Source organism: Peromyscus leucopus, chromosome 23 (assembly GCF_004664715.2).
Source record: "Peromyscus leucopus breed LL Stock chromosome 23, UCI_PerLeu_2.1, whole genome shotgun sequence".
Lineage (NCBI taxonomy): Eukaryota > Metazoa > Chordata > Mammalia > Rodentia > Cricetidae > Peromyscus > Peromyscus leucopus.
This window is the reverse complement of record NC_051082.1, coordinates 39,617,128-39,641,055: the sequence shown is the minus strand read 5'-3', so window position 1 is coordinate 39,641,055 and position 23,928 is coordinate 39,617,128. Positions and strand designations below refer to the sequence as shown.

General features: G+C 47.8%; 1 protein-coding gene across 3 annotated transcripts in view; it reads right to left on the bottom strand.

Annotated features, from left to right (window-relative positions):
- The window catches only part of Card11 (caspase recruitment domain family member 11), a 128,985-nt gene that overhangs the window by 64,910 nt on the left and 40,147 nt on the right, over window positions 1-23,928 (bottom strand). Inside the window, exon 1 of one of the 3 annotated variants that reach the window (XM_037198434.1) lies at window positions 10,018-10,171. The exons of the other annotated variants lie outside the window; for them this stretch is intronic. The gene's annotated coding sequence lies outside the window, so the exon portion shown is untranslated. Of the gene's footprint in view, window positions 1-10,017; window positions 10,172-23,928 lie in introns of those variants that run through there. 3 annotated transcript variants of the gene reach the window in all.

Genomic DNA, 23,928 nt, shown 5'->3' with positions numbered 1-23,928 from the left:
GTGCTGCCCCTGAGGCCCTCTGGGCAGCAGCTCACAGAGTGAGCTTTTGCATTTATACGAACTGAACTTCTGCGGCGAATCAATGTGGCGATTGATTTTCCATGCATTTCCAGCCGCCGGGCCACTCGTGTTATGAAATACCACAGGAGCAGGTGAGTGCAGTTTGCATTTCCAAACACATTTCCATGTATTTGAAGAGAACTCAGCCGACTTTTCCCAACAATTGGGTTGCTAACTGGAGAGGTGTAGGCCTCAGTGTCCTTATAATGGTATGTGGTTCTGGATTGGGGCTCGCTCTCTCTTTTTTTAAATTTATTTTTATTTTGAGACAAGGTCTTGCTGTACAGCTCATGCTGACATAAACTCATAGTGTAGCCTGAATGATCTCAAACTCAGTGCGATCTTCCTGCCTTAGCCTCCCCACTGTCTGGATTGCTGGTGTGTGCCACCACACTTGATTTGGGGCTCCAGTTTTCTAATTCTCCTATTATGGTGCCAGGATTCTCTTACAGTTGAGGTCAGAGACTCCAGCTCCTTCCAATCATGACAGGAAAGTGTCTAGGAGGGAACTTGGGAGTGACTTTTGCTATTGTTGCATGGGACTTCAAGGCTGGCCTGTTTCTCTGTCTTTGTCTTTCTCCACACCCCCACCCAGGCAATCTAGGCCAGCCTTAGACTCACTATATATCTAAGAATGAGCTTAATCCCCCTGCCTCCACCTCCAGCATGCTGAGATTACAGATGTGCATCTCCACAGCTGGCTTACGCAGTGCAGAGGGCAGAAGGCTTCATGCACGCCAGGTGAGCACTGAACTATGTCTCCAGTCTTAGGCTCCAAGATCTCTCTCAAGAGGCCTTTAGGTCCTGCTAACACTGGGGGCAGGGAGCACAGGTCCTGGACGTTGCTTAGGTCTCAGTCGTCTCATTTTCCTGGAGTGTTTCAATGAGGTCAAAGCTGCGGGCTCTCTGTTGTGTGTTCAGTAGATCCATTTCCAGGCAGCAGAAAAAGCAGGAGCATTTTGTCCAATGGGGTGCTGTGGCTGGCGGTTCTTTCTGTTGTTGACTTAGTGGGGTGGCTGGGTCCCATGGGCAGAAGAGGCACACGTAAGGAAGAGAGACCTCCTGCTCTTCGAGAGCCTCAGGTCAGTTGTGTTTGTTGGTGACAGATGAGATGGAAAGAAGGCTGGAGTGTGGGGGAAGGATCATAAAATCCCACACTAAGCAAACAGGAAGGAAGTCAAATACCAAGAGTTGGACAGATCCCCTCAGTGTCCTAGCCAAGGGGAGAAGAGAGCCCTGGGTTGGAACTGTAGTTCTGACATTGCCTGCTGTGTGTCCTTGAGTGTGTCCCTCAACCTCTCTGGGCCCCTCTTTGATCAGCGACGCTGGATGAGTAGCAATAACCTTAGACACTAGTGACAGCACCAACAAGTCAACAGAGAACTGGAGACCAAGATGCGCAGTCCCTACATCCTTCTGTACGCCTCCTTCCATCCTCAGGAGAATCTGAGGTGACTTCAGTCACCCTGCTGGGGTCTTTGACTTGAAATCCCCTTCCCTGGGGACGTCAGTATCCTTTTATATCTAGTGTGTAGTTATCTTCAGGTGAGGACCTCTCTCATCTTTCCTTGTACACCCTGTGGCTTAGCAAGCATCTTACATAAGTGGGCGTTTAATATTTATGAGCCGATTGATTTCCAATGGATAAGCGCTGCCTTTCTTTTCCTTGTCATAGAAGCTTCCCTTCAGCCGATAAGACCTTCTTCCCAAGCCCCGTGTGTGGGGAGGGTTGCCGCCGCCACAGCCTGCCTGTGGGCTCGGGTGCCCTTCGTGTGTCCCCCGTGATTTGCTGTGCCTGCAGTTTGTAGCTAAGTGCCAATCCATCTCTCTCCCTCCATCAGTCATGAGCTTGAAGTCTACGAGAGACATCTCTTCAGTGTCTGACCTGTGGGGACACAGCCTGCTTGTCACAAACCATTCTTACTAGGAGAGTAAAGAGGAGCCAGCAACTGTCCCACAAGCTGAGCACTGTGTGGGCTCCTTCCCAAAACGCTGTGTTCTACCGCACCCCCAGGAAGGGACAGTGCTGTCCCAGGGTGGCGTCAGAATGGAGGAACACTTTCTACAGTCTTGCAAAAGGGTCCGTGATCAGGGAAGGACTACGGAGTTTGCTTTTGTTTGTGGGATCCTAGTAATTTTTCCTTTCCTTTCCTTTCCTTTCCTTTCCTTTCCTTTCCTTTCCTTTCCTTTCCTTTCCTTTCCTTTCCTTTCCTTTCCTTTCCTTTCCTTTCTTTCCTTTCCTTTCCTTTCCTTTCCTTCCTTCCTTCCTTCCTTCCTCCCTCCCTCCCTCCCTCCCTCTCTCCCTCCCTCCCTTCCTTCCTTCTGTGCTGGGATAAAATCTAAAACACCTTGCACTTCCTATACTAGTACTGTAACATTGAACCACACCCCAGTCCCTCACTGGGGGATTCTAGGCAGGTGCTCTACCACTGAGCCACACCCCAGCCCCTCACTGGGGGATTCTAGGCAGGTGCTCTACCACTGAGCCACACCCCAGCCCTCACTGGGGGATTCTAGGCAGGTGCTCTACCACTGAGCCACACCCCAGCCCCTCACTGGGGGATTCTAGGCAGGGGCTCTACCACTGAGCCACACCCCAGCCCCTCACTGGGGGATTCTACTCAGACGATCTCCTGCTGAGATACATCCCAACCCTGATGTAGTATTCTTAGAGAACTGAAGCAGATACCAGCCAGCATTTAGCATACAATGCAAGAACTGCTACTGCTCCCTACTGTGTCATTGTTACTAGGTGAATTTTGGGAGAGAGATTCCTGGAGACCTGGCTGGGGATGCCCTTGAGCTGTGCTATCTGAGTGCAGCTGGCCCTCAATCCATCTCAGAAATGGAGGATGGAATGACTCACTAATAAACAAACCAGTCAGCAGACACCAGGGCGGAACAGGCTGCAGCAAGGAGGAGGCTGTGGCCATGGTATCCAAGGTGGTGCCAGGAGCTGAAAAGGCAGTCAGCTGCCATTCTGTGCCTTCATGCTTGGGTGTCTGCGATCTGATCCAAGACAGGTTTAGAGTTGGCTGAACTCCCTGGGAGGAAAACGGACCAGGCAAGATGCTGGGGAATGGCAGAACATGGCAGAGGCTCTTAGCTTTTTACTGGACAGGAGCAGAAGAAACGCCGTGTTCAAATGCCTGCAGGGAGACAGAGTTGCTGAGAGCAGCAGCCACCAGCCATTTCTCAATGTCTGGACCTGCGGCTCATGTGAGGAGGCTCCAGATGGCCCATCTTCGCCCTTTATCCTTCTCCTGTATGCAGGGAGGCGCTTTTTTAGAAGAATCGGCCCAGTGCCTCCATGTGGATCTCTTGGTCCCTCCATGGTTGTAACAAGGAGCGTCCCCATGGAGAGGTAGGAAGCCCCAGAAACTGGCCCGCTTTCCCATGCCCAAAAGCTCTGCCAAGGTGCTACCAGGGGAACCTGCTAGTTAAAATACATTAATTGAGCAGCCACTATGTTGAGAACAAAAATAGGCTTTCGAATCCAATTAAATGTTAGGCTTCAGCATGGGAGAGAGACGGTGCGCATGTGAAAGAGTGGGGGACCAGAATGCGTTTCTTTACTAGTAATTAACCACAAAGTAAATAGCTCTCCCATGGCACAGGCCCCCTCCATCCCCGCACCCCCGATCTTCAATTAGCTCTGTTATTCTGTCCCCTATTACTTGAGATAATCAAGGGTTGGATGTAATTAATTGCTGTAATGTGTTCCGGAGCAGAGCCAAACGGCAGCTCGGGAAAGGCTGGCAGTGGCTGCCGGCTTCTCTAACAGCCTTCCTGGAAGGCCAGCTCAGGCTTAGCCGCACAAAGCAGACAACGGGGTGACAGGGGAACGTGAGCACGGGGTGTCAGAACTCCTCTGGTTCTTCCAGTGCATCCAGCACTGGGTATCGCCTTCCCTTCCCTCACCTCCTGTCATCTGTCGCTGTGTGGTTCCCAAAGCCCGGGACCCACTGAGCCGCTGACGTCCGAAAGAAAGGGAACGCTTGTGCCCGTATCAAATACTGTTTGGTTGTAAAAATGAATGTGATTTTGACACATGCTGCCACATGAATGAGCCTTGGGGACATTAGCAGGAGGAAAATAATCCAATATTAAAGAACACAATGGGCAGATCCAGAGAGGCAGGAAGGGTCTGCTCTCCACAGCCAAGAGTTCTCCAGTGAGGACTGGAAATACTCAAAAAGAAAAGTTACATCTGTATTGAATATGTATAGGTACATGTGCATGCACGCGTGTGTGTGTGTGTGTCGTGCGTGTGTGTGTGTGTGTGTGTGTGTGTGTGTGTGTGTGTGTCTGTGTTCTCACCTGTGTACGTACGTGTGGAGGTCTAATGTCAATGTTGGGTGTCTCCCTCTATGGCTCTCCACCTATTTTTTTTAATAGGCCATTCCATTAAACATAGAGCTCAGTGGTGATAGGCTAGATGGCCAGTGAGCCCCAGAATCCTCCTGCCCCGTCCCCTGTGAACTGGAGTTATAGGTATGCGTAACCTGGCTTTTTAGGTGAGTGCCAGGGATCTGAAATCGGATCATCATGTTTTCACAGCAAGTGCTTTACCCTTTTTGCTGGTGTGTTTCAGCTCCCAACTTAACACAATCTGGAATCCCCGGGAAGGGAGTCCCATCAGGGGCTTGTCTAGATCAGGTTGGTTTAGAGTATGTCTGTTCCAGCACTCACGTGGTAGGACAGACTCCTGAGCTGCATATTACACAGTGTAGCATTCTCTCTCTCATAAAAACATACATAAATATAAAAATGTAGAGAGCAATGGAAGAAGACCCCAGAAGTGGACTTTTGACCTCCAGATGTATGCACACGCAAATGCCTCCCCCAACATACTCTGGAAGATATTTTGTAACTAGGTAGAGTAATGGTTGTTCAAGAGATTGTCTTGACTATGCTAATTGAGCTAGGAAGTCTTGCCCACTGCGGCAGCACCATTCCCTTTGGCAGGGGATCCTGGATGGTCTAAGAGTGGAGGAAAGGAACGGAGCGCAAGCAGGTGAGCACACATTCACTTCTCTCTGCTGTTGGCTGTGGATGCGACTACTACTTCAAGTTCCTGCTGCCTCGGTTTCCCCTCAGGGATGTAGTGTAACCTGGAACTGTGAGTCAAATGAACTCTTTGTCCTCTAAATTGCTTTTGTCAAAGAATTTTATTGACCCCAGGAAATAAAGCTAATGCATCTGTTGAGCCGTCTCCCCAGCCCCAGACTCCTCTCCTTGTCTGCATTCTCTACACAAGACAGCACAGCAACTATTTACACAGCCTTGGCATTGTATTGACAATGATAAGCATCCTAGGGATGTGCAGTGGTTCATGGGAAATACCGTGCCACTTTAAAATAGGGCTGTGGGCATTCATAAATAGTGGTACCCAATGTCCCCTCAAATACTGGGGATGACTACAGTTGTTGGGGGTAGGGAAGGGTCACTGAAGAGGATAACTGCTAGGGTGTACCAGGCCTTCTATTGTGGAGATGAAGATATTTTGGAATTTGTTGCTGGAGAGACGATTCTGTGGGTAAAGTACTTGAAGTGCAGGTGTGAGGACCTGAGTTCAAATCTCCAGCACTCATGTAAAAAGCGAAGGCCAGCAGCATGAACCTATAGTCCCAGCTCTGGGAAGGTGGAGACAAGCTCATTGGCCAGTCTAGTTGAATCAGTGAGCTTCAGGTTTACTTCAAGACCCTGTCTCAAAAAATAAGGTAAGGGCTGGTGAGATGGTGTAGAGGGTAAAAGCGTCTACTGAGTCTATGACATGAATTGATCCCCAGGACCCACATAGCAGAAGGAGCGAGCAGACTCCAGCAAGTTGTCCCCTGACTTCCTTACACACAACACATCATGCTTTCTCTTTCTCTCTCTCTAATAAACAAACAAACAAACAAACAAACAAACAAACAAAAAAGTGTACCCTCCTCCAACTCACTTAGGAAGATATTTTGGAACTAGGTAAAAATGATGGCTGCAAAATTTTTTGACTGTATGAAATGCTACCAAAATGTTCAACTTTAAGAACAAGGGTGAATGTCGGGCTGGAGAGATGGCTGAGTCAGTGAAAGGCATGTCCGGGTTTGTGTATGAGTGTTAGCCTAGCCCAATCAGCATGTTTCAGGACAATGAAGGCTGTCACCAACCAACTAACCAACCAAACAAACCAACCAACCAACCAACCAACCAACCAACCAACCAACCAGCAAGGCAAGGGGCTGGAGCGATGGCTCAAGGCTTAAGAGTGGATACTGCCTTTGCCGAGGACCCAGCACCCTTATTGGGTGCTCACAACCAATAGTAACTTTGGTTCCAGGGGATCTGGCGCCCTCTTCTGGAGTTCACTGATAAATGCATGCACGAAAAGAAAGATGGTGGGTCTAGGCTCTACAAATTTCAACTCCGTAAATGAAAACAAATGCTGTTACAATTTCTGGAGCTCGGGAGAGCAGGTACCAGGTGCCAAATCCACGTGGACTCGAACCCCGAGACAACCTGGCCACAAGTATCATTTTATTATTATTGTTCAAGACTAGCCAATGGGAGAGAGGATGCTATGGATGAGGGGAACTGGTTGCTGGGAGGTGTGCCCTGGAGGTGGCCCAGTTACTTGTCAATGGAGAGTGACTATGGCTTTTCAAACCTGAGGTCGCTGGAGGAAGTGATGCCGGAGAACCTGAAATTGTGGGAGGGACTTTTGCAGGATGCCGAAGTCAGAAACGGGGTTAAGCCCGATGAGGGAAGAAACATGGCGTGTGTGCCTGCCTGTGGGGGGTTGGGGCAGGCGTGGGGGAGGGGTGTGTGGACAGACAACGACTTGGGCTTTCGAGAGAAAGGGGAACAAGAACCCAGTTTTTATTTAGCATGAACAGGTGCAGGGGTGAGAAAGGGAAAGAGAAATGAAGAAAAAGGAAACACAGAGAAAGGAGCCAGTGGGGGGCGGCAGCCTAGGAAGGCCGTAACCAGCTCAAATTACACACATCCCTCCTGCGGAGAGCTCCTGAGACCACAAGACACTTGAACAGAATTTGAGTGATTTCCCGGAGACCTGCTCACCTGCTTCGAAGCCACCAGTGAGCTCGAAACTTCAAAACAAAACAAAACAACACTTTGATTCACACTTTCCACCTGAGTACAGTGAGAGGTGTCAGTAGTGAGTCGTCTTAAGATACCCCACTTGCTTTCTCAAGGCCAAGACATCCCCTTTTTCCTTTTAATGATTCATGTATAGTGTAAAAGTGTCCTTAAGTGAGATCGTTGACTTCAGGACTTCACGGTCCTCTTTTATTTTTCTCTATTGAAATATTAGATCTATGGGCATGGCGGTGAATGCCTTTCATCCCAGCACTGGGGAGGCAGAGGCTGGTGTATCTTTCTGAGTTCAAGGCCAGCCTGGTCTCTATAGTGAGTTCCAAGATAACCAGAGCTACATAGTGCAGAGAGATGGAGGGAGGGAGAGGGGGAGAGAGGGGGGGGGGTAAACAGAAGACCACATCATCTTTTCGATGTTCAATGTTTCCTCTACCTCAGCTGTACTAAAAACATTACACGGACTCCAAATGCAAGGGGGTGACTGGGACTCTACGCCCGGGGACCACTGCTGACTTCTTGACATGCAGATGAATGACAGGGAGTCAGACGTCAGTGCGTAGCCTTGTACGTGTGTGCCAGTGATACGATCCGTGTAGTGAGAAGAGAAAGTCATCAGAAGCATGGCCTGAAGCTGCCAGTCAGCTCGACTAGGCCCGGGGCTCCGGGAACTGTTCTTCCTGTCTCTAAGTCTTTTCACCTGTCTGTCCGGAGCCAGGCTTGAAGGTTTCCAGTGAACTTCAGGCTGGGCTCGGCCTGGAGGTGACAGTGGAGGGGCCCTAAACTATCTGCACCACAGTGTGACTTTGTGTGGCATGATGGGCTGTGTGCTCAATTCAGAGGCACCTCTAAGCCTGCTGGCTTCTTCATTTTCCTTTTCTTTTCCTCATGTGCACATGTGTGGGGGTCGGAGGGGTCTGGGGTTAAAGTGGGGAGTCACTCTTCATCTCTCCTCCACTTGGTTTACTGAGGCAGCGTCTCTCAGTCAAAGCCAGAGCTCATCCCAATGACTGCTGGAGTCAGCGTACTCCGGGGATTCCCTGGGGCCACCTTAAAGGGGTTGGAATTATAAGTGGGTTGCCATGCCCACCAGCCTTGACATGGGTTCTGGATCTGAACTCTGACCCCCTGACCATCTTTAATTGCCTGAGCCATCTCCTCAGCCCCAACTTTTCTTCCTGGTTTTTTTTTTTTTTTTTTTTTTTTTTTTAAAGACATGGTTCCCCTCTGTATCTAGGCTGGCCTGGAACTCACTAAGTCACGCAGGCTGGTCTCTAACTTGTGGCCTTGTGACTTTCCTGTGATCTTCCATGGGACTACATGTAGGGCATGAACCAGCACAGCAGCTCTGGTTGACTTTTCAACCCAATGAAGTTAGTTTAATCCCATAAAAGCCAGCTGTGGTCTCTTGTCTCTGGCCAAGAAAAGAGCTCTCAGGCCTTCTGAAGTCTCTCACTGTCTTTTGTGCATAAGTGTGTGCATGCACCTGTGAGAAGGTACACAAGTGTGTGTGAGTGTGTGTGTGTGTGTGTGTGTGTGTGTGTGTGACTGTCTCCGTGAGAAAGTCAGAAGACAACTGCAGCTGCCACTGACATCCTCAGGTGTCTTCCTCTGAGAAGGCAGGGTCTCTCACTGGCCCGGAACTTCACCAAGTAAGCACACTAGCGGTCATCAAGCTCCAGGGATCCTCCGGTCTCCACCTCCCACCTTTCTGAGCTGGGATTGCAAGAAGAGACCATGTCTGTCTTTACTCTCTAAAGTGAGCTTGGGGATTGAACTTGCGGCCTCATCCTTACAAGACAAGCACTTTACCTGCTTGACCATCTCTTCAGCCCCTTCCAAAGCCTCTTCAAGCTGCATTTCCCTAAGACACCCCACAAGCCTTTAGCCCAGAGTCAGACATCCTGCTGGACTCCAACAACTCCTAAGGGGAGAATATCTTTGGGGTTCCCAATCTTGCTCTGGAGTTGGGGGGAAGCAGCCCAGCCTGCACATGGCTGGCGTGGCTCTGGAGTGCAGGTGTTCCAGGGTGGCCTTGGGCATTTTGCTGAACAGCGCCAACACCCCATTCATCTCATATGTACAAACACAAGCAACCCCACAGAGACCAGTTGACAGTGCTGGGGTGGGGGCAAAGAATCCTCCCCAGTAGAGAGGTTCACCTCTCTGTGGGGCCACCAGGCTGGGGTGCCACATTTCTAAGAGACACTTCTGGAAGCAGACATGGCATACATCCTCTAATCCTCCCCCGAGGGGGCTGCAAACATCTCCAGCCTTCCAGAAAACACACTCTGGGTACAGACCCTGCTCCTCAACTGTGACAGTGTGCTCAGTCAGAAGAAACAAGGCTCTCACCTGTGACAGCAGACTAATGGGAACATTGTTCCCAGGGGCCATCAGGGTTTGTGGGGAGTCTTCTGTGGGTCAATTCTGGGCTCCACACAGCCCAGCCCTTTGTGATATAGGCCCTGGCAGTTGAGACGCCCCATCCAACAGGAGATTACAAAGTAAGGGGTCACACATGGTGCTGCAAGCCTGTCATCCCAACCGGGGAGGAAGAGGCAGGAGGATTTCTGGTCAGCCTAAGCTATGCAGCGAGTCCCCACTGCAAAAAATTCAGAGCTGGGGATGTGCGTGGCTCAGCGGTAGAGGCTTGCCCAGCATGTACAGGCGCTAGGCTCCATCCCAAGCACTGAGGGAGAAAAAATGAGAAGGGGCCTATGTGAAGGCCCCAAGCACACACATGTAGACAAGATCAGAAGGACCAGACGTGGAGACCAACACTGGTAGACCTGGGACACAGATTCACCAGCTCTGCTCATGAGGGCCACAGAGGGATTGTGGGGGAAATGTACTCACGGGTCTGCACAGCAGCTGTGTCCTGGGCCTGGCAGGGGCATCTGTCCATGAGTCTCTCACATTCCCTGTCCTCTGCTGTGGGGTGTCTGTCTACAAGGGCCCCGGAGAGCGCTGACGCTGGCAGGCTGCCACAGCCTCCCCCGGAAGCCCACATGGCCGCCGCGCACTGAGGAGGCTGCCTCTATTTTTAGCAGGTGCAGAGGGAGGCTGTGGTGGGCTGTATACTTCTCTTTTTGTTTTATTCTGAGCAGAACCCGAGGACGGATGTGGTGGTACAGATCATCCTAGCTGCTGGGCTAAGGCAGGAGGATGACAAGCTTGAGGGTAGCCTGGGCTATAGTGTGAGACTCTGTCTCCAAAACAGAAAAAGAAAAAAACCTAAGCCAGGCACATGGCATGTGATTATAACCCCAGTGCTGGGGCAGGGACGCAGAGCCTCATAGTTCACTGGCTGGGCAGCCTAGCTCGTCAGTGATTCCCTAGGCTCGTGGAGGGCCAGTGAGACGGCTCAGCAAGTAAAGACACTGGCTGCACAAGCCGCCGAGGATCTGAGTTCGATCCCCAGGACCTACATAAAGATGGAAGGACAGAACACAAGTGATCCCCTCTGATCTCCACAGGAGCACCACAGCACAGTGTCCACAAGTACATTATGCACATAGATACACACACACACACACACACACACACACATCACAGACATACAGATACACACTCACACATCACACAAAGACACACACACACACACACACACACACACACACACACACACACAAATAATGAGCAACCCAAACAAAACCACAGAGTAGAAATCCAAGGAGACACTCGACATTGACCTCTGCCCTCTACATGAATGTACACATATGTCCATAGACACCAGTATGCATGTATGAACAAACATGTACACACATATATACTACACACACATAACACACATGGTAAAAAATACAATAAAAAAGGAAGAAAAACAAAATAAAACCCCCAATTACCAGCTGTTTGAATGATTGCGTAAGTGGAGTCTGTGGGTGATTTGAACTTCTGGGTGGGGAAGAGGCTGCAGACCAGAAGGGGCTGTGCTCTGTATAGCACTTGGGGGTAGGCACGGAGAACTGGGGTGCAGTGGCCATGGGTAGCAGAAGGGATGTAAAGAACAGGGCAGGGGCCTCTCTTCCCCGGCGTCCTTGGTGTCCCTGCCATTTGCACCAGCCCCGGCTGCTCTTCCAGATCCTCCCCAGGATACCAAGGACTCCACCTGGGAGGGAGCAGGGGCCTGGAACATGCCAGAGAAGAGGCATCTACTTACAGGTACACACAGTATTCTGTTCTCTTTTTCTCTTGACTTTGCTGTTAGTGGACACAGAGCCCAAAGCACCCTAGACTCCCAACATCATTTTCCTAGCTCTCACTGGGTCCATTATGCATCAGTAGGGTGTTCTCCTTTGTCACTAAGCAGCAGCTTGCTGATGCACACATCACAACTATTTATTGGTTCCTTTTTTTGTCAGTGGACATTTGGAGTTCCTGTTTGACTGGAAAACTCTCACACAAGTCTTCAAGTGAACATATGTTGTCATTTCTTGTGGAAACACACTGCAAAGTGGGCCTGTCAATCACACGATGGATGTTGGCTACCCTCAAGGCATCCTGACTTGGACCATCAGCTTCTCGAAACTCAGGCCTTCCCTGAACAGGTGGCAACACTGGGTTCTTGACTCTCTATACCTTGTACTTTCCACTTCTTCTGACTTTGAACCTTTCCCTCCGACTAGACCTCTCATTTGGGGGCTGTGGTTTGAATATGAAACGTCCCCCTAGGAGCACATGTTTTTGTGCTTTATCGCCAGCTGGTGGCGCTGTTGTAGAGCCTTTAGGAGGCAGAGCCTCCTAGAGGGAGTGGGCCACTGTGGGTGGGCTTTGAGATTTTAAACCTAATTTCATTTCCTGTTCACTGTGTGTTCTGACTGCCTGCAAAGATCAGCCTGTTCACTCCCGCTGCCACGGCTTCCTCACCGTGATGGACTGCATCCTATCAAACTGTAAGCCTAAATAAACTCTCTCCTACTCAAGCTGTTTCTTTTCAGGTATTTTGGTATAGTGAAGAAAAAAGTAACTAATACGGAGGGTGAATGGTGTCTCTTCCTAAATTCCTGTCCACGTAGAATATGACCTTATCTGGAAATGGGTCCTTTGCAAACGTCATCATGATGAGGCCGCACTGGACCAAATCCAGTGACAGGTGTTTCTATTACAAGAGGAAATGACACAGATCCAGAGAAGTGAGTTGAAGAAGACACAGAGACTGGGTCAGGAGCCACCGGAAGCTGGGCTTGGGCACATTTGAGGGTCTCAGTTTGGATCTCCAGAACCCATATAAAACCAGGCATAGTTGTTTGTACCTGTAACCCCAGCACTTGGGGAGTGGAGACAGGAGGATTGCTGGGACTTTCTGGCCACCAGCTCAGCTTCAGAATCAACACCAAGATTCTGTCTCATCAGAGGAAGGTGGATGGTGACAGAGTAGGATGGCTGACATTCTCCTCTGGCTCCTGTAGATATACATGCACATGCACACACACACACACACACACACACACACACACACACACACACACACACACTATACTACATATACATGTAAGTGCATGTACATCACACACATACACCAGAAAATAACAAACTGGAAGAGGAGCCACACATGATGCTGCACACCTGTAATCCCAGCACTTGGGAGGCTGAGGCAGGAGGATCATGAGTTTGAGGCCAGCCTGAGCTATACAGGGAGACCATGTAGCAAACAAACCAACAGAACTAGAAAAGGTAGCAGGGTTTTTCCCCCAAAGCCACCGACACTGTGATTTTGGGCCTCTACGTCTACGTTGGGGGAGAACCAATTCCTGTGTCGTAACCTCTCTCATTGGCAGCAGCAGAGTAGAGAAGCTTCTGGAAGCCACAGGGGAGGGGCTATCCTGGGAACCTCTCAAGGAAGGTGAATTCCACACAAGAAGGAAGTGACACTGGGACACTTCAGGCATGCTCATACCAAGGATGCTTCCAACACAGCAGGGAAAATATTACTCGGAATAGAACACTGTAGCACCCTCGAAGACGCTTGAGGACCCAGAAACACAGCACCCATGTTTCAACTAGGGGCTGCTGGCTCAAACCTCAAGCTCCAAGCACCCCAACACCCAAGCAATGGGTACAAGCACCATTTTCTGAGTGGGTGGAGGCTGTCTTGTTTGGGCCCACCACAAACCAGTCCAAGGGACGCAGACACATGCTGGCTCTGTTTGCTTTATTTATTTGCGCCTTGAAACCGTGATTCTAAACAGCCCAGGCCCTCAACTGCTGACTCAGCTGCCTGAGCCCAAACTCATAAAATCCTATTTCAGAAAGGTCCAATGATTTTATTTTCTGATCATAAATATGAAATTTAATTAGCAGCTTGCTGCTAATGAAGTCGCCATGGAAGCCAGAGTGGAGATGCAGAGAGTCACATAAAGCAGGGCCTACCATCCTGTTAACTCTTTCCTCTCCTCTGTCCATCTGTTCCTGGCTAGGTCCTTTCCCGTGGCCACTTGCTTCGGCTAGCCTGTGGCCAGAGCATGAGGAACGGCTGCTCACTCGGGTCCTGTGTCTCCACCTTGAGTCTCTGGGTGCCTCTATGCACAGTAGCCATATATTGTGATGGTTAGTCTTGTATGTTGGCTTGGTTGAGCCAAGGCTGCCCAGGCAGCTGGGGTGGGAGCTATTGAAACATGTGGGGATGTGTAGTGGGTAGCTGTTGAAACATGTGGGGATGTGTAGTGGGCAGCCATTCTAGCTTTGAACTGGAAGTTCCAACCCCCATTGAGGCTTCGGTAACTGTCATGCCTACAAGGTGGGGTTCAAGAGAGGGCCCTGAAGACCCAAGATCCAGATGAGCGCTCTCTCTGTTCCTGGACCCTGGACGGTGGAGGTTGACCGAGCAGAGCTCTTCAGAGAACACCGCCGGACTGTGACACACCTTCCCCAGACCCTGCGACCTACCTATCCCGTCATTTGTAAGTTACGCCACTAATAACCCCTCCTTTTAACTATGTGGAGTAGCCTTAATAATTTCACCAATAGGTATGAGCATTTGCTATGGGTTAAGAATGCCCACTATTGGCACAGGTGGGTCCCTTGGATCTATTCAGGGTGGCACACAAGCAGGCTGGAACTGATAGTTATTCTTGGTTGTCAGCTTCTTGGCATTTGGAACCACCAATTAGGTAAACTGAGGAGGAAAAGACCCACCCTGGATGTTTGCAGCATCATCCCATGGACTGAGGTCCCACAGTCAATCTAAGCACCAGCATTCACCTGTCTCTGCTTCCCGGAGGCAGGGGCAATGTGACCGACTGCCTACGCTCCTGCCGCCATGGGCTCTCTGTCATGGTGGACTATGTACCTTGAAGTGTGAGACACCATAAGCCCTTCCTCCCGAAGTTACTTTTATCAGGTGTTTCGTCCCTGTGAGGGGACAGTGGTTAATCCAGGAGGGTTCTCTCTCTGCTGGGCTGCACCTTCATCTCCTTCTGCCCTCAGGCTGCGGAGCCTTTGCACTCCAGGGCTCCACTGGACCCCCTTGCTCTCAGGCCTTTGGACTTGGGAGTGGGTCAGCCACTGGTTTTTCAGATTCTACAGCTGCAGGGTGGTGAGACCCTTGCACAAGTCAGTTCCTTAGCGAACTGTCTCTGTAAATCCTATTAGTCCAGCTGGTCCTGCCTGCCTTGTATGCAAGGCCTGGCTTGCATCTTCTCGGCACACCCTTCTAAAGGAGAACTGTCTGAGGGGTGGTAGGGAGAGACCAGGCACAGTGCAGCTTCCAAGGAACTCAAAGGAAACCGAGCAGACCTCAGAAATCTTGGCTCCACTGTGAGATGCTAGATGGGAGCTGAGATGCAAACAGCTGGATCCATTCTGGCCCTGCCATTGATGGGGATGTCAAGCTGTGGGGGAGGGGCACCCACTCATCTCTCTGGTGGGAATTTTTTAGTTTCTTCTGCTCATGGCCTAGAAGGTCAGCAGGACCATGCAGGCTCTCCTCTGTACCTCAAAACATACTCTCTCCCTCCAGCTCTGCCTGCCTTTAGCCTCTCCACGAAGCAGGGGTGAGGACACTCACAGCGAACAGGGTGTAAACGAGTTCCTAAAGCCCAAGTCTGGAATTTCGCTGTCATCATCCATTTATGAGCTCGCTGTCAAGTCCAAAGTGCGGGGAATGGGGAGGGGGCATGGCTCAGCAGCAGAGCTTCTGTCTAGAACTCCAGTGAGGGGCTGGGAATGTGGATGAGTTGTAGAACACTTGCTTAGACTCTTCTATTGAGGGGCTGGGGTGTGGCTCAGTGCTACAGTGCCTACCTAGCATGTGCAAGGCAGTGAGTTTTGTTTCTGACACAAAAACCCAACGAACCAACCAAAGATACACAAATAAAATTGTCCAAAATCAAGAATTAACTAACTTCTATGCTTGAGAGGCAGAATCAGGAAGATGATGAGCACAAGGATGGCCTGGGCTACACAGTAAGACTTCATCTTTCGGAACACACACACACAAACAAACAAACAAACAAAGAGATTGTTCTGCACATTATCCAAGAAGCTGAAGTTAAAACTTGGTTGTGAATCTCTCAAATATGCTGGGGAAAAACAAGTACACATGGTAGTTCTAATGTAACTCTTGCCCCCAAAAGTGTCTTCACACACAGGGTCGTATGCATGACTGTGTTTGAAATCCTTGCCTGCTCAGATGGTTCAAGGTTGTGTCTTTTATCAATGCAGAGGTTATTTCTGAACACTTGATGCTGTGTGCTGTGTACACGGGAGGAGGCACACAGACCCACCCGTTGAGAACACTGAACACTGGTCAGACCCGAGGACAGCAGGGTCTGCAGCCTGGCACTGCAGAATTTGTCTGCAGTCAGACCACATATCACTACATCCTAGAAAAAAAGTGTACGGTGGAAAGTAATAGAGTTTTTGAGGGATTAAAAAAATCAGAAGCTTACTGCATTTGGATTTTGGCTCATGAACAAGAAAGAAGAGCCTGGGTTTTGACTCCTCGAGGCTCTGCAGGAATTTTCTTGGGTCAGTACAGACACGTCTGAGGTGCTATAGCCCGAATGCCTTCAGGCATGGCTGTTAGTTCAACGGGTGCAGCTGGCTGAAAACATCAAATGTTTGGAGGAAAAATGAGCTTTTGAAAACCATTTCCGTTTCTCTTCACTTTCTGGGTTTAGTGCCCCATGCAAACCCTTCACACAGACGCAAACACCTTGTGAAGCAACATGGGCTATAGCCTTAGCACCAGTGTGAGCTCCAGTTCCAGCACCATCATCAGCATCAACATCATTACCAACATCATCACCAGCACCATCAGCATCAGCATCAACATCTCCATCAGCTTTAGCATCAGCACCACCATCAGTATCAGTACCAGCAACATTATCAACACCACCCCCAGCACCATCATCAGGGTAAACCTCATCTCCATCAGCTTTAACATCAGTACCATCATCACCAACATAATGACCATCATCAGCATCACCAACATCTCCATCAGCTTTAACATCAGTACCATCATCAGCATCAGTATCATCACCAACATAATCATCATCATCAGCATCACCAACATCTCCATCAGCTTTAGCACTGGCACCATCATCAGCATCAGTATCAGCATCATCACCAGCATCATCATCACCAGTACCAGCATCAGCATCAATATCAACATCAGCATCACCCAGAACTTGTTAGGCTTACAGCTTTCCAAGCCTGACTAGATATTTTGAATCCAATTGTAAGAACGTAATGTTAGAATCTAGCCTCTGGGGCCTGAAAGACAGCTCCATGGTTAAGAGGATGGGCTGCTCTTCTAGAAGATTGAGGTTTAATGGTCAGCACTCATATGGTTGTTCACAACCACTGCCACTCCAGTTCCAGGTTACCCAACCCCTTCTTCTGGCCTCCACTGGCACAAGGTACACATGTGGTACACAGATATATATATATATATATATATATATATATATATATATATATATATATATATATATATATATATATGCAGGCAAAACACCAGCACACAGATTAAAAAGCAAATCTTTCAAAAAAGAATATTAGCCTCTGCCCAAGCCACAGCATGGCAGCAGCCTTCTCTCCCCCCTTTACACACACTGACAGACACTCTACTGAGTGTCTATAGACACTCACTGTCTGTGACTCCCTAGCTAACAGACAGTCCTGGGAGGGATCTCTCACCAGAGGAGTAAGTTAACCAATACCCCCTTTGATGTTAGCTTACCGGTGACAAAATACTTAAAATAACTTAAGGAAGGAAGGAAGGAAGGAAGGAAGGAAGGAAGGAAGGAAGGAAGGAAGGAAGGATTTATTTTGGCTCACAGTCTGAGGGCACACTGTCCATCATGTTGGGAAGGCATGGCGGCTGGAGCGGGAGGCAGCTGCTCACATGCCATCCACAGTCAGGAGGCAGAGAGGGGAATGCTGGTGCTCAGCTCACTTTCTCCTTTTTATTCAGTCTGAGACCCCAGACCACGGAAAGGCGTTGCCCACTTCTTGGTGGGTGTTTCTGCCTCAGCGATCCTAATCTATATAATTCCTCACACACTCATCTAGAAGTTTGTCTCCTGGGTGAGTCTAGAGTGTCAAGTTGACAATGAAAAAGATCACAGTAACACGCGGTGGCCTCCAACTTCCTATCCCCCTGCCCCAGCTTCTCAAGTGATGGGGTAATAGGCATGAGCCACCAAGCACGCTGAGGGACATTTCTCAGACTGGAAAAAAAAAATGATACCAGATGGAGCTCTGATGTACACTAATGGCTTCCTTTGAACCTTTGATCAGAAGGTATTGAGTGAACGAACTGTTCTAAAGTCATTCTTAGTTTCTTTCAAATGTGACTGCCTAAAGCCAAACTAATAATGGATTGTGCACTGTCTAATAGAGGTAGAAATCGGGCGGAAGATGGCGCACAAAGGAAGACGGAGGGTTAACGAAATGGATGTGGCTGTAAGATTCTACGGTCTATGCGAAGTCATATAACATTATTACAGAATAGTCTAGGGTAACTTAAAGATCCACTTTAAAAGCCACGGAGGAACAGTGAGTGCAGAGATAAAGCACAGGACCAGGCTAACGAGCCCGTGGAGGGATGCAAACGGAGCCTCAGAAAGGTCCTGGGTCTGCCCACGGAAAGCAAGAAAGGTCTGGGAAGATGGCCGAGTTGATGAACTGCTTGTTGCCCAAGCTTGAGAACCTGAGTTTGGATCTCTGGAACTCATGTTTAAATAAGCCAGGTGCAGTGGTACTGGATTACAATCCCAGGACCAGGAGTCGGGAGGGGAGGATCCCTGGGGGTCACTGGCCAGCCAGTCCAGCTGACTAGCTGAGCTTTGGGTTCAGTGAGAGGTCCTGTCTCGAAATACAAAGCAGAGAATGATAAAGATAGCTGATGGTGACCTCTGGCCTAAACACACACACACACACACACACACACACACACACACACACACACACACTTTCAGTGTAAAGACCCAGACAAAGCGGCTGGAGAGATGGCTCAGCTCAGTGGTTAAGAGCACTGGCTACTCCTACAGAGGACCCGTGTTCTGTTCCAGATCCCACATGGTGACTCACAACCACCTCTAACTCCAAATTCCGGGGGATCCAGTGCCCTCTTCTGGCCTCCATGGGTACCGCATGCATGTAGCACACAGACATACATGCAAGCAAAACACTCATACATGCACAAAATCTTTTAAAAATTATCTGTGAAGACCCAGAGAAGATAAACAGAGGGAAACACTGCACACACACACACACACACACACACACACACACACACACACACACACTGGCTGTATTAAAAACAGACAAGAAGACACTGACAGCTGTAAGAAGGCCATGTTACAGACACACAACGAATTCACAACAAGAGAAAAGAATCTAGAATATGTGTTCCAGCCAGAGATACAGAACTCAGGCAGCTGTATAACTGAAAGAGAAGTTTGCCTACCTATCTGCCTCTCTCCTTTCTCCCTCCCTCTCTCGCTCCCTCCCTTTTTTCTTCCTCTTAATGGGTAGAGTGGTGTGTGTGTGTGTGTGTGTGTGTGTGTGTGTGTGTGTGTGTACTCATGTATGTGGAGGTCAGAGGTCAACCTTGGGTGCTGTTCTTCAGGTGCTATCCTCCTTATTTCCTGAGATGAGGTCTCTCCCTGGACTAGAACTCACCGATTTGTTTTGGCTTGCCAGTTGTGAGACCCAGCAATCTGTCGTCTCCCGAGGGAGGACACTATGCCTATGTTTTTCTTTAACACGGATACTGGGGTTTGAACTTGGGTCCTTGTGCTCGTAAAACACGTAATTTTCCCAGTTCAAGAATTTGTCTTTATATTGTTTTTTAACAATCTGTTTAGTGCCTACACGAAGTTTGTGGTCTTTTTGCCCAGTATTTATCCACTTCAATAACCCCCTTTTGCTAAATATTAGGACTGGTAGATAAAAAGCAAAGTCATGGAAGATTAGAACAATACTGCCAATCACCCAGACTTGACCGACAGTCACAAAACACAGCAGCCAGGACTGCAGGGTCCCAGATAACATCTCCTTTATTTTTTAATTTGCAACGCCTCCACATGTATGTGTTTGTGTGTGACGTGTGTGTGTGCGAGATCGGTATGTAAGTGCCATCACACACGCGTGGGAGGTAGAAGACAGCTTCAGGTTGGGACAGTCTATTGTTTATGGCTATGTGTGCTAATTAGCTGGCCCCTGTCTACTTTGCTACTGAGCCTGCCTGGCTAGCTGGCCCTTGAGCTTCCTGGGATGCTCCTGTCTCTGCCTCCTACTTTTCCATAGGAGGACTGGAATTACAGACACACATATTACTGAATCCAGCTTTACATGGGTTCTGGGATTTGAACTCAAGTCCTTATGCTTGCCATCAGTAGATGGCAAAAAAAATCATTTGGCAAAGTTCAGTATCCATCTGTTTTGTAGCTTTTTTGTTTAAACTAAAATATTCTCCCCTAAAGGGAGGAGGGAGGCTCTGTAAGACCCAGGAAGTAAACCAAACCCACAAGTCACAAGAAGTTCTTGAAACTTACAGGATTCACAAGTTATAGTGCATATAACTTCCCATGGTTATATAAACAGTAACAAGATGGTGGACAGGATACCCTCCAATGGAAAGACCTGTAAGATGTGCAGGGACCTCCAGAGATGCAGCTTTCCCGAGTCTTTACCTGTGCTGGGTTGATTTTTTTTTTCTGATGAAGCTGCCTTTGAGTTAACCATGTTATGTAAGTAACCCCTTACTCACACTTCTGTAAATAACTCCAATGGACATCATACCTGAGTGGGATAATACCTCTAGTCTGTCATTGGTGCCCTATCTGGGTGGAATAGACATTTGTTCATGTGTCCATAGGAAGTGCTGCACAGCATCACAGGTATAAAAATCTCTCAGGAACTTAGTGTGGATGGTGTTGCCCTCCACACAGGAACAGTTACTCACATTTTGAGATGAAAATTACTAGCCACTTTCCTATCCTGGGCAACTTGGTGCATGCCTGTAACCCCAGCACTGGGTGGCTGAAGCAGGGGGATTATGAGTTTGAGGCCAGGCTGAGCTACATAATGAATTCAAGACCATCCTGTCAGAAAGCCAGGATACTTGTACTAATCCATTTTATTCAACATACTAGAGTTCCCAGCCAATCTAAATAGGCAAGAAAAAGAAATAAAGAGGGTGAAATTTGGAAAGAAAGAGTACAATTGCCATTCTTTGCAGACAACAGAATTACCTTAAGAATCCAAAGGGGGCTACAGGAAAATCTAGAATCAATAGGAATCAATTAATAATAACTAACAACAAATATTCACCAAGTTAACAAGATTATAGGACAGAAGATCAATATACAGAACTCAATAAAACCTGACCTATAAAAACATAAAATGCTTAGGATTTGAATGTATAGATGATATGAGAAATACTCACATTGAAAATACAAAGAAATGTTAAGAAAACTTGAGGAGCCTTAAATCAAATGGGAGGATATACCATGTCCATGGACTTCAAGATAATTCAACCTTGTTAAGACAACATCGTCCAATGATCTGGAGTCTCAATAAATTCCAGTTAGGTTTTCTGGCTGAGTGTTAGCAACAGAATTCTTAAATGTATACAGAAGAGCAAGGGGGCAGGGGAGATGACTGGAGTTTGGATCTACAGGGCCCATGTGAAAAGCTGGGCGTGGCTGCCCTGGGCCGTAAGTCCAACACTGGGGTGTGAGTGGAGACAGGCAAATCTCTGGAGCTTGCTGACCAGCCAGTCAAGCCAAAACGGCTTCTGGTTCAGTGAGAACTGTTCTCAATGCAGAAAGGCAGAGAGTGATAGAGGAAGCCAGTCGATGTCCTGCTCTGGCCTCCGCATGCCTGCACATTGGTGTGAACCTACACACCCACATGCATGTGCCACACACCACACATAAATATGAAAGACAGGCAAGGGACTCTGAATAGCCAGAGGGATAAAAGTGAGGGACTTTTATGACTCCATTTCAAGGGCTGCTGTGATGTCACACAAATCAAGAAATAGTGAACATGGTTTGGGGGTCAAGCTAAATAGTAAATAGATAAAGTAAATGGAAAAGCCGTTATCAGTTCTTATGGTGAGTCTGAAGGCAGACCTTCGTTTATAGTCAATTAATTTTTGACAAGGGCACCAAGAGAATTTGGTGGCGAGAAGTCTTTTAAACCCGGAGTTGCAGCAAGCAGATACCCACGGGAAAGCAAGGCTCAATTCCCACCTCATACTGGACACAAAGCAGTGCATGTGTGTGTAAAAGTGTATAGCTTGTGTGTGTGTGTGTGTGTGTGTGTGTGTGTGTGTGAATGTATACACATGTATGTGCATGTGTGTGGAGGCTGATGTCAGCATTTGGGTGTCTTCATCCATCTGTCTCCACTTTATGTATTAGTTTTAAGGTCTATTTTATTTATTTTATTTCATGTGCATGAATGTTTTGCCTACATGAATGTATGTGAACCATGTGTATGTCTGGAGCCCGTGCAGGTCAGAAGAGGGTGTGGGATCCACTGGAACAGGACTTACGGATGGATGTGAACCATCACGTAGATGCTGAGAACTGAACCTGGGTTCTCTGCAAGAGCAAGTGCTCTTAACCAAATTGTTGAGCCATCTCTTCAGCCTCCACTTTGTATTTTAAAAAGATTTTTTAATTTTTAAATTATGCATGTCCATGTGTGGGTTTATGTACATGAGTGCAGTTGCCTGCAGAGGTCAGAAAAAGGTGTCGGATCCCCTGAGCTTGAGTTCCAGGTAGTTGTGAGCTGCCCAATGTGGGTGCTGGGAATTGAACTTGGGCGCTCTACAAGAACAGTGTGTGCTTTTAACCACTGAGCCGCCTCCCCAGCACAATCTCTTTATTTTTGGAGACAGGGTCTGTCACTGAACCCGGAGCTCACCAATTGGCCAGGCTGGTTGACCAATGAGCTCTGAGGATCCCCCTGTCTTTGCTTCCCCAGAGCTGAGGTTACTGGGCTGCCAGACCCAGGTTTTCCACGTATGCGGAGAGCCCAGCTCAGGCCCTCACACTTGATTGACAAAGCCGCCTCCTGACACCCCCAGTTTGCAGACTTAGAAGTCAAACTCAAAGCTGTAATTTTCTAGGAAGAAAATGTAAGATTCTAATTGTATTTTTGAGATGAGGTCTCATTATGTGGTCCAGGCTTGTTTCCACCTCTCCATCCACCTGCCCAGGATTCAGAATGCTGGGATTACAGGTGTGTACATCATCACACCTGGCATGGAACAACCTCTATAACACACGGTTGGCAGAGATTATCCCAGAACACCCCAGAGAGCAGCGAGCCACAAATTGGGAAAGAAAATCATCAAAACAAGCAACTGCAAATCAGAAATGTTACTAATGATATGAGCAGGTAAGCCACGCACTTGGAGAAAAAATAGTTTCAAGACGTATAGCTGACAAAACCCTGTTGACATGAAAGCTTTAAGAATGAATGGCCCAATAAAAAGTGTGCAGAGGCTTAAACTGGCATTTCGGAAAAGAAGAGACACAAACGGCCAATAAATGCAGGAGGAAATGCTCCGAGCTACTTGTCATCGGGCCAGTGATGGGGCTGGTGAGATGCTCAGTGGAGGAAATCCTTCCTGTGCAAGGACGAAGACCTGGGTTCAAATCCTCAGAGCCCATGGCAGCAAGCATCTGTCATCCTGGCGCTCCTCCAGTGAGACGGGAAGTAGAGACCCGTGAGTCCCTGGAAGCTCCTGGACCAGCAGAGCAGTGTATGCAACAGCAAACGAGACCCCACCTCAAAGGAAGTGTGTGTGCATATGTGTGTGGTGTGTATGTATGTGTATGTATGTGATGTGTGTATGTGTGTGGTGTGTATGTGTATGTGTGTGTTGTGTGTGTATGTGTGTGTATGTGTGTGTATGTGTGTGGTGTGTGTGTATGTGTGTGGTGTGTGTATGCAACACAGGTTGTTTTATTTTGTTATTTTTTTTTTTTTTTTTTTTTTTTTTTTTTTTTTTTTTTTTTTTTTTTTTTTTTTTTTTTTTTTTTTTTTTTTTTTTTTTTTTTTTTTTTTTTTTTTTTTTTTTTTTTTTTTTTTTTTTTTTTTTTTTTTTTTTTTTTTTTTTTTTTTTTTTTTTTTTTTTTTTTTTTTTTTTTTTTTTTTTTTTTTTTTTTTTTTTTTTTTTTTTTTTTTTTTTTTTTTTTTTTTTTTTTTTTTTTTTTTTTTTTTTTTTTTTTTTTTTTTTTTTTTTTTTTTTTTTTTTTTTTTTTTTTTTTTTTTTTTTTTTTTTTTTTTTTTTTTTTT